Source organism: Myotis nattereri, assembly GCF_964212035.1.
Source record: "Myotis nattereri genome assembly, chromosome: 1".
Taxonomy (NCBI): domain Eukaryota; kingdom Metazoa; phylum Chordata; class Mammalia; order Chiroptera; family Vespertilionidae; genus Myotis; species Myotis nattereri.
In genome coordinates this window covers 162,661,718-162,672,359 of record NC_138075.1, presented here as the reverse complement: position 1 = coordinate 162,672,359, position 10,642 = coordinate 162,661,718, and the positions used below count along the sequence as shown (strand labels likewise).

General features: G+C 41.2%; 1 pseudogene across 1 annotated transcript; it reads right to left on the bottom strand.

Moving 5' to 3' along the window:
- Positions 1-9,599: 9,599 nt before the first annotated feature.
- On the bottom strand, positions 9,600-10,303 carry LOC308525203 (peptidyl-prolyl cis-trans isomerase A-like; annotated as a pseudogene). Its single transcript has 2 exons — positions 9,913-10,303; positions 9,600-9,686 (listed from the first exon to the last, which is right to left on the bottom strand). The product of its transcript is annotated as a peptidyl-prolyl cis-trans isomerase A-like (transcript).
- Between the last annotated feature and the right edge of the window lie 339 nt (positions 10,304-10,642).

The following is a 10,642-nucleotide window of genomic DNA, read 5'->3' as shown; positions in this document are numbered from 1 at the left end:
TCCAGCAATTATTCTTTCTCTTCCTTTCCTTCTGCACTACCAATCATGCCTTTTCTACCAGATCAGTCCCATCAGAATATAAACATACTGTAAACCCCCCATAAAACACACAACTTTCCCAGATCTCACACCCCGCAGCCCAGATGCTGCACTATCTCTCTATATTTTATTGGAAATACTCATTTTCTCCTGTTCTCACCTTACATTCTCTCTTGAACCCACTCCACTCTGGCTTTGTCCTTCCAGTTTACTAAAACTACTTTTTTCAAAATTATTGTTGATCTCTGTATTGCCAAATCCAGCCATCATTTCTTAGCCCTCATCTTCAACTACTTGGTAGGATTTTCATACAATAAATTGCTCCTTCTTTGAAACATGTCATTTAGCTTCTGGGACACCTCAACCTCCTGGTTTTCTTTTGAGCCCCCTGTCTGCTCCTGTCCTCGTTCTCATGTTGGAGAGCCCAAGGACTTAGGACCAGACCTGGTTCTCATCTCCATATACAAGTCTTTCCCATCTCTGTGACACTGTCACAGCTAATTATGCCAAATATCTAGGAGTTACCTTTGAGTTCTCTCTTTTTCTCATACTTTGCATCAACCTGTCGTCTGTAAAATAGAACCAGAATTGAGTCATTTCTTGGCACTTTACTGCTGTCACCTTCATCCAAGCCACCATCATCCCTCTTTTTGATTACTACAAGCTTCTGAACGCCTCCCCCATGCTTTCACTTGTGCCTTCCTTTAGTCAGTTCTCTGCCACAGCAGTGGGAGTGATCTCATACAAATAGAAACTGAGTAAAGTCTTCCAGGGCCTCCCAATTTTCTTAATAAAACACAAATTCCCTGCAGTGGCTAAAGCCTTCCTGACCTGGCCCTGACTACCCTCCCACTGAACCTCCTGCTCTGCTTGGCTCCATCAGCTCCAGCCACACCCACTTCTCACTGGTCTTTGAACACTCCAAACCTGCTCCTGCCTTAGGATCTTCACACTTGCTCCTCCAGAAGTCCAGATTGCTTTCTAGCTTCATTCAACTCTTTGCTCAAACAGCACACTTTAAGAGAGACCCTTCTTTTTTTTTTTTTTAAGAGAGACCCTTCTTGATAATCAGATCCTAAATAGAATTCTAGCCTTCTCTAGTTTCTTATTCAGCTTTATTATATTTTATATTTCTTATATATTATATTATATATTATACATTTATTATATTATAGATTTCATTGTTAGATGCTTTATTATATAGTTCTTTGACTATAACCTTCTATGCTGATCTATGAATTCTACGATTGTGAGACATGTGTCTGTCATATGAGAATCAATCTATTCCCTGATATAGCTCTAGTGAATAGCACTTAGCAGATTGTAGGTTCCAATATGTATTTGTGGAATAATTAAGTCAACCTTATTGAATGAATTATTTTTAATATTTAACATTGTTATATCCTCTTTGTGGGTTATAGATGTTATAATTTAAAAATATTATTTGTTCCAATGAATGTTTTGGCCTTAGATTTCAGCTTATTTGATACCACTGCTATGCTGCCTTAAAAATTCTTTACATTATCCTGCTATATCTTTGTGCATCTCTTTTTATTTATTAACTTTGATTCATAGCGATATCCCCTATTTCATTCTGATTTGCCAAATTCAGGTCGCATTGTTCCATGAGAGCAATGTCTTTAGCAGCGGCTAACCTACACAGAAACATCAACACTTGCAATTCTTTAGATTGGGTAGTTTTCTTAAAGTTAGTTCCTTGAACAAGAGACTCCTGGGGCTTTGCCAGCTGTGGGGTGAAGGGATATGCTGTAATTTGTGGGGCCTCCTCATCTGCTTTTGTTGAATTCAAATATTATTTGTGTACAAGGAGCCAGGATAGGAAGAGATGGGGCCTATCTCAAGTTGCTAGTAGGTGAGCATATGGCAACCCTATAGGGTTGGTCTGAGTGAAATGTTTCATCAAGTTCATTTATGAATGGATCTTGGTATTGAATGATGGTACATGGTAGAAACTGAGGGGAAAATTACCCATTTACCATAAATTATATTATAGTTAAACTATTTTCTTAAAACCATTGTCACAACAGTTCTTTTAACCTTCAATCTTTAATATTTTTAAATTATAGAATTTAAGATTCTCATTTCTCCCTTATTTTAATCCTTAATATTGATGTCCAAAGCCCATCTACACTCACGACTGAATAAGGAAGGTCGGGCCCCTGTGAAAAACAAAAAGACTGAAGTGCCTTCATACCCTATCAGTGACATGTCCATTATGATGACCTTTTCAAACTCTGCGCCACATGCATGAAGTCATAGAGTCTCTTCTCATGTCATCAACCCTAAATCAGTGGCTGATAATCTAAAATGGATTCTTTATTTTTCTAGGCAAATGTGTTACTCATCTTAATATCCTTCTTCACAAAGGCAACTAGGCAGCTGATAATCCCTGGCCAGCTTCATAAGATGAGACCAACTGAGGATATTTACCCCCTTCAACTCTTGTTCTAACTTATGACCTTGAAAAAACTCAAGTGTAAATACTTCAGTCTGATGAGGTCTATATCTGCGTATCTGACCACCAGATCCAATAATGAGAACAGATTCTACATATATAATGAGACATATTATATAAACTCAAGTGTACAGGACATTGAAGTTTGCTTAACTGAGATTTACAAGCTCACTTCATCTTTCTTCAACTTTTATGTTCCAGGGAACTTGCTTATTGAATTAGTAATTTTCTTCTGCATATTGTGAAGCTGACCAAAACCCCAAAATAAGTTTAAATAAAAATTTGGAGAGGATGCCTTTTGCAACAGCATTATGCTAAGTGAAATAAGCCAGTCAGAGAAAGATAAATACCACATGATCTCACTCATTTGTGGATTATAGAGAACAACATAGACTGATGAAAAGGGACAGACCCAAAGACTGAGAAACAGCGATCAGGCTATCAATCCCCAGAAGGAAAGTAGGGGAGGGCGGGGGTAAGGGGAAGAGGTCAACCGAAGGACTTGTATACATGTATATAAGCCAAACCAATGGACATGGACAACAGGGGGATGGGAGCATGAGTGTGCGGGGCGGGGGGGGGGGGAGGTTGGGGTTAATGGGGGGGATGAGGACACATTTGTAATACCTTAACTAATAATAAAAAAATAAATAAAAGACCACTCAAAGCAGAAAAAAAAAATTTGGAGAGGACTTCCTGCTCCTGCTGTGAGAAGTAGGTTCTCTTCATTGCCAATTTGTCAACTTTTTGAGCATTTCCAAAATATTTACTCATTCATTCATTACTGGCTAAATAGTTCCCACTTGTTAAGAATTGTTCTAAGTTCTGGGGATAGGTCAGTGAACAAAATGGACAAATTTCTGCCCTTTTATAATGCTTGTTTTATTAAAGGAACCCAATGTTTAAAAATAAGCAGACAGACATATAATGTCATTTTGTGAAAAGTCATACAGAAAAAATAAAGTTGAGAACCCAGAGGGTAAGCAAACTCATCATTAAAGAGAGACAACCTATCCAGTGGTCTGCAAACTGCGGCTCTCGAGCCACATGCGGCTCTTTGGCACCTTGAGTGCGGCTCTTCCTAAGCCTTAGGAGTACCCTGATTAAGTTAATAACAATGTACCTACCTATATAGTTTAAGTTTAAAAAAATTTTGGCTCTCAAAAGAAATTTCAATCATTGTACGTTGATATTTGGCTCTGTTGACTAATGAGTTTGCCAACCACTGAATTAGGCCCATTTAAAAGATATTCCAGCTATCATGTTGATAAATTGAAAGCCTTGGCTTTTTTTGTTTGTTTGTTTGTTTTGGGTAATGGGTCTATGACAGGTTACCCAGACTGGCTGCATGGGAATTTCCTGGAGGTCCATATTAAGTAAAGATTTCTGGATCCCATCCACAATGCATTAAACCATAATCTCAGAGTTTAAGACCTGAGTTTGTGTGCCTTTGAGTGAGTTCTCCAGTTAACTGGATATGCTATCAGGTTGGGAATCACTGCAGCTACACAAGGACCAAAAAGGGCATTAGACACAGTCACTGGTTTTCTTATTAGCACATGGAGAAGTCTGTTAGGAGCAGTATAAGGTAGTTTGTGGTTTTTGTTGACCATTCTTCATCCTTAGTCTCTATAGGCAAGAAAAGGTCAGAACAGGCTCCATGACCTCAATATCGAGGCTCAGTTACAGAGGCTCCTGCAGTACCTCAATATTATTTTGAGGTTAGAATCAGGCAGGTGTTTTGATGGGTCAGGTAGCAATTTATAGTCAGGCATAACAGTGATGTGATTTGTTCTTACAGCCCTCTGAACTGGATGCACAATTATTCTATTCTTAGATGAGCTGTGCGTGCACCCCACACCGCAGAGAAGAAAAGATGATCACTCTGACACATGGGCCATGGCTTTATGCTCACACTATAGCATCTTGATAGCGAAGAAATTGACCATAATTTCAATAAGGACAAGAAAAAAATTTTAGATTGATAGTCCTCAATTTTTAACATGACTGCATATAGCAAGTGACTTGGTTGATTACCTAGTGAATTATTTGTAATCTGTAAACCTCAGAAGAGACATTAGGAAGTTTCATTGGTTGAGGTTAAAGATTATGTGGGGGACTGACCTTCAAATTAATAAATAAATCACCTGAGGAGCTTACAAAATCTTCCCCACCTCCAGATATTCTGAATGAATTAGTCTGAGGTGGAGCCTAGGGATCTGATTTTTTTTTAAAAAATATTTATTTTTTTTAAAGAGAAAGCCAGTTTATTACTTATTAATTTTTGCAATCCTCACCCAAGGATATATTTTTATTGATCTTAGAGAGAGAGGAAGGGAGAGAGAGAGAAAAAAATAAACATTGATGTGAGAAAGAAACATTGATCAGTTGCCTCCCAACTGTGCCCAATTGGGGATCAAACCCAAACCCTAGGTATGTGCCCTGACTGGGAATCGAACCTGAAACCTTTTGGTGTATGAGGCTCCAAACACCTGAGCCACCCAGGCAGGGCTAGGCCTCTGAATTTTCAAAAAGCTTCATGAGCGAGTCCAATGTACGGCCTGCGTAGAGGACCACTGTTCTGTGGCTTAGCAAGTGGTGCCTTGGTCTCCCTGTACCCTTGTCCAGGAGCAGGCTCCCATGTTCTTATCAGGCCCGTCCCCTTTTCTAATTTTCACATTTAACCAGGAAAACAGAACACATTAGCCACACCACGTACTTGTCAGGGAAATGTTCTTGTGAACTCATGACTACTCAGTAATAATCAGAAGTTAATTTAGAAAAACATTATTAAAAATTATTAAGCCCTAGCTGGTTAGGCTCGGATAGAGCATCAGCCCATGGACTGAAGGGTCCCAGGTTCTGTTCCAGTCAAGGGCACCTACCTGGTCAGGGAGCAACCAATCGATGTTTCTCTCCCTCTCCCTCTCCCTTTCCCTCTCCCTCTCCCTCTCCCTCTCCCTCTCCCTCTCCCTCTCCCTCTCCCTCTCCCTCTCCCTCTCCCTCTCCCTCTCCCTCTCCCTCTCCCCACCTCTCTCTCTTTCTCTCTCTTCCTCTCCCTTCCACTCTTTCTAAAAATCAATGGGAAAATATCCTTGGGTGAGGATTAGCAACAAAAAAGTCATTAAATAGCCCTGCCTTGGTGGTTGAGCATTGACCCATGAACCAGGAGGTCATGGTTCGATTCCCAGTCAGCACATGTGCAGGAGGCAGCCAATCAATGATTCTTTCTCATCATTGATGCTTCTAGCTCTCCCTCTCAACTTCCTCTCTGAAATCAATAAAAAGTATATCAAAAAAAGTTAAGAACCCCCCACCCCCAAATCATTAAATAAAATTTTACTGGGTTTCAGATAGAAAAAAACAAATCCGAGGCATTACTATAAAACTAGTAACCACTAATACCTAGTTTGTAACCACTAGCAGAACTTGCTAATTCGTATGAATGCTTTTGTCTCTTTTTATTCAGTTCTGTGTATTATCTTGCACTAGATTTAAATGTTGACCTATATAGAGTCCCCTATCCATACACTTAGATGACAAGCTTTTGAAAGAAGAGAATATGTCTTTTATGTGCCTATGTCCTTTATATCTTTTGATATTCCCCCAGAATACAAATGGCATCAGGAATCTAGCAGCTGTTTAATAGATACTTTTTAAAGAATGAATTAATGAATGAACAATTGATCCTTGTATCTCAAGTGACAGAATATTAATTCTCTCCTTAGAATTTATAAACATCTTAGAAAAATTTATGAAGAATTTTAAGTACAAACATAAAGCCAAGTGCCATACATTGTATTCAAACACACGACAAATCCTGCCAGTGACATCCTTGTCTAGGTAGGTTCAGGCCTTCGTCTTCTTTCTACTGAGAATTCTGTATCCATACTTTCAGCAACTCCTCAGCTACTAGTACACCAGAACCTGTGTGTGGGATGGAGGGCAATTTATCCGTTTCTTTCTATATCAGTGCCTGAGACTTATGGCTCCCAACCCTTCCCAGTTGCCAGTGATTGATGGGTTTGTTTACCACCTCTCCCTCCGGTCTGGGGGGAGAAACTGAGTGAGGTTTCTGCCAGCAATCTCCGGGGTTTGGCGGAGTCCCAGATCCCAGAGCTCCGCAGCCGGAGCTGTGTTTGTGCCATAGAAGCCCTTGGGCTTTTTTGGATTTTAATCACTTTGTGAACAGATGCATTTCTGTGGGGATGGACAAGGTAGTGACACCTGCACTCTGCTCGTTCAAACCTAAACTCTGCTTGGTCATGAAGCCGCGTTCGTTTTTTTCTTCCAATAAAAAATTAAATGGAAGATGTTTCTTTCCATCTGATTCCTGTTTCCACAGTTGCATTGCTCACCAAAATTAAAGAGACTTTTATATTGTAATCTCCAATGATTAATAATCCCTTGATAGTTGAAAGATGACAAGAGAGTTGAATGGAAACAAATATGTAAGATATCAGCAAACTCACTGTGCACAGCATGTGTATGTAGAGCAGCAAGCTGTTTGCTGTCTTTGAGAAGGAGAAACCTGGGTGCGTGCATGCGTGCGTGAATAATGATGCTCTCCACGCAGAAGCAACATATGTTTACTTCTCACTATCTGACAAGGTACAGAGTGTGTTATTTAATTACAAACATTGGCTTTCACACAAAAATAGGAGTTACTTTAGATTTCATGGAACTGTCCTGTGAAGAAGGAAGGTGGGAAATAAAGTCAAAATTAATGAAAGAATTTTTGTACCTTGTTGCTGCCAGGAAACCTGGTGTACACAGTCTGATCATTGACCTGGATGCTTTGAATGCCAGCAGCCTCCCTCTCTCCCTCTCTCCTTGATTTCTCTTGCACTGTGTATTGCCTTCTCTGAAAAATCCATAGAAACCAGATCTGGTATTTTTATTGTGCTGAAATGATTCTGGGAAAAACAGGTTCTAAATAAACACGGCAGGTGTCAGGAAAAGCAGCTGGATCTGGCTGAGAGGGTCTGACAGATGGGAAAACATTGCACTGGAAATGGCGAGGACGAACCTTTGATTGTCTGATACCGACACCATTTTGGGTGTGGGTTTGTGACCATTTATAAGAGCTGCTAGCCACCAGCCTTCATCAAATTGTGATGCGGTTAGAGGTGAAAAATGACAGGTGAATTAAATTGAAGAGAGAGGTCCCTTAGAAAGATCAAAAGAGAAAGGAGAGGCTCTATCTAGCTGACTGAACTTTTTGATTCGAAAAATACAGTGCTGTTCTGAATAAATCTTTGGCAAATAAACATTCTTCATAATAAAGTGGCCTGTGCTATACTACGTAACAAACAGAAATTTCATAAATTGTGCAAAGCAGTGTTGCTACGTTTCCTACCCTTGTAACCTCTGATTCTTCAGGCCATGTGAGTCAGAAGCGACTATTGTCAACAATAACAGATTATTTCACCAGCTCTGGTCCTTGTAGAATCTCCCCTCACCCTTCTGTTTCTGGGCGTGCCCAAGGCATGTTTGTCTAAGCTCACCATGCACATCATTTTAGCTACATGAGGTCAACTGCCATTTCGTCTTTTTCTCTTACTCTTAACTCCCCGCAATGCCTGTTGCTGAGAACTTCAGTTCTCAACAAGTCTTAGGAAGACTGCCTTTCAGTTGCTGCACCATTTGTAGTGTGTGTGTGGGGTCATTATGTTGGTACTGTTGGTTGCCGGTGGCAGGAACCCAATTTAATTTCCCCTCGAAGACTGATGAAATCCGGCGGCAGGACTACCGCGTCTCAGGACCAAGAGGTCAGGGAATCCAGCCTGTCAGGAGTCTCTCTCTCCCTTCTCACCCTTTGGCAATGGCTTTATTTTCACCTTCGCATAGTCTTTCTCTTCTTCCCCAAGGGACATGTTGATAATTTCTAATATTGTATTTTGTAATCCAGGCAGCCCAAAGAAGTTGCCAACTCTCTCAGTCCCAGAATTTTCAGGTGAGGGTCTTGTTGGCTCCGTGTGGGTCAGGGGCTCTCCTCTGGATCAGTCAACCATGGCCGTGGAGGAAAAAGGGTGTGATGGGCTCAGTGGAGGCAGGGACCCACTCCTGAGCCCATCACCAATGGTCAGGGCGCAAGTTAATGTGGTGACATGGCTGCTAAGTGACAGGTGGTCAGGAGTCATGTCTGCCTTCACCACCACTGAATCCTGAGTGCAGAACCTCTTACTAGTAGGCATTTTGAAAATTGGAGCGTGAATGGATTATGTGTATGCCCGTGTGTGTGTGTGTGTGTGTGTGTGTGTGTGTGTATGTGTGTGTGTTTCATTTTATTGGCTCCAGCCTGCTACAAGGAGATGCTCTTTGGTGCTGGTTGGCGTGGTGAAGTTGGGGATGGATGGAAGTCAGCCCCAAGGGCAACCTGAGTTCAGGCGTTTAAATGATGGTAAGATTTCAGGATGAGCCAAGATCATTGTCCATTTTCCTTTCCAAAGACTCCTCGTGTCCTTGGAGAGAAGAGTCTGGAGCCAGCACCCAGAGTTCACAGGAAGCTTGTTTCCAGGAGCTTCAAGGGTGGAAGGGTAAGTGGCGATTGTCCCCTGCTTCTCTGGGCCCCGGAGCCCAGCCCAGAGTTGCCCTGCCTCCTCCACCACCAGCTACTGTCCTACGGCTCCCCTTTCTCTTGTTCCCTGACCTGGACACAGATCAATCTTGTCCTTTAATCTCAACCACTTTTTAACTACTTATTCCAACATAGTTTCATACTTACTGCATTTACTTCGATTAAATTTGAAAATAGTATCTACACAATGACCAAAACTTGGAAAACAGAGAAAAGATTAAGAAAATACAAATGTTCACCGTTCTGGGTTTTAGCACTTTCTGTATATAGTAATTCTTCTTCTTTTTTTTTTTTGACAGACAACTGTTTAGTTTTTATTTCATAATCATAAACTTAACTCTGCAATCCAGCTAGACTGGGAAGGGGTAGGGAAATTATGGAACCCAATAAACTGTCAAGAGCACAAAGATTATAGAACATTCCAAGCAAATTGGGGTGAAGGGTGCTCTCCTGAGCTACAGAAGGAATGGTCTGGTGGTTAAGATAAAACACAAGTCATATTTATTAGAGTTGCCCACAGTCAGCAATGGTGATCTTCTTGCTGATCTTGCTATTCCTGAGCCCAAAGCGCTCCATGGCTGCTGCAATATCCTGGCAGGGAATCCAGCCCCTCAGGAATCTCTCTCTCCCTTCTCACCCTTTGGCAATGGCTTTATTTTCACCTTCGCATAGTCTTTCTCTTCTTCCCCAAGGGACATGTTGATGGTTTCTAATATTGTATTTTGTAATCCAGGCAGCCCAAAGAGGTTGCCAACTCTCTCAATCCTAGAATTTTCAGGTGAGGGTCTTGTTGGCTCCGTGTGGGTCAGGGGCTCACCCGGCCGAAGACCACATGCTTGCCGTTCATCCACTCAGTCTTGGCAGTGACGATGAAAACCTGGGAACGATTGTGTTGGGTCCACCATTGGCCATGGACAAGATACCAGGACCTGCATGTTTCAGGACGAAGTTCTCATCCTCAAATTTCTGCCCATAGATGGACTTGCTGCCTGTGCCATTATGGCGTGTGAAGTCTTCACCCTGGCACAAAAATCCTGGAATAATTTTGTGAAAGCAGGAACTTTATAACCAAATCCTTTCTCCCCAGTGCTCAGGGCACGGACATTTTCTGCTGTCTTTGGAACTCTGTGTGCAAACAGGTCGAAGGAGACGCAGCCCAAGGGCTTGCCTTTGACGGCGATGTCGAAGAACACGGTGGGGTTCACCATGGATGGTCATGGGCAGCTTCTAGGTGGCAGTGTCTGCAAAGCCAGTAATTCCTTTTTCTTTGTTTTTTCCTAAGCATAGTTTAAAATATATATATGAGTTTTAAATACTTGGAGTTACACTTTTTTTTATCTTGCTTGTTTTACTTATTCTTCTATATGCCTTGTATATATTCTTGCATGGTCTTCCTAACCAGCTGGTATGTTTTTACCATAAATTAAGTTAGTATTTAATTAAGCTTTCTCCCCATGATCCAGAATGCTTCCTTATTCGATGTTAACTTCTGGTAATAAAGGTTCTAATAAAAGAGTCTGCTTTTAGAAAAACCCTCTTTAATAATA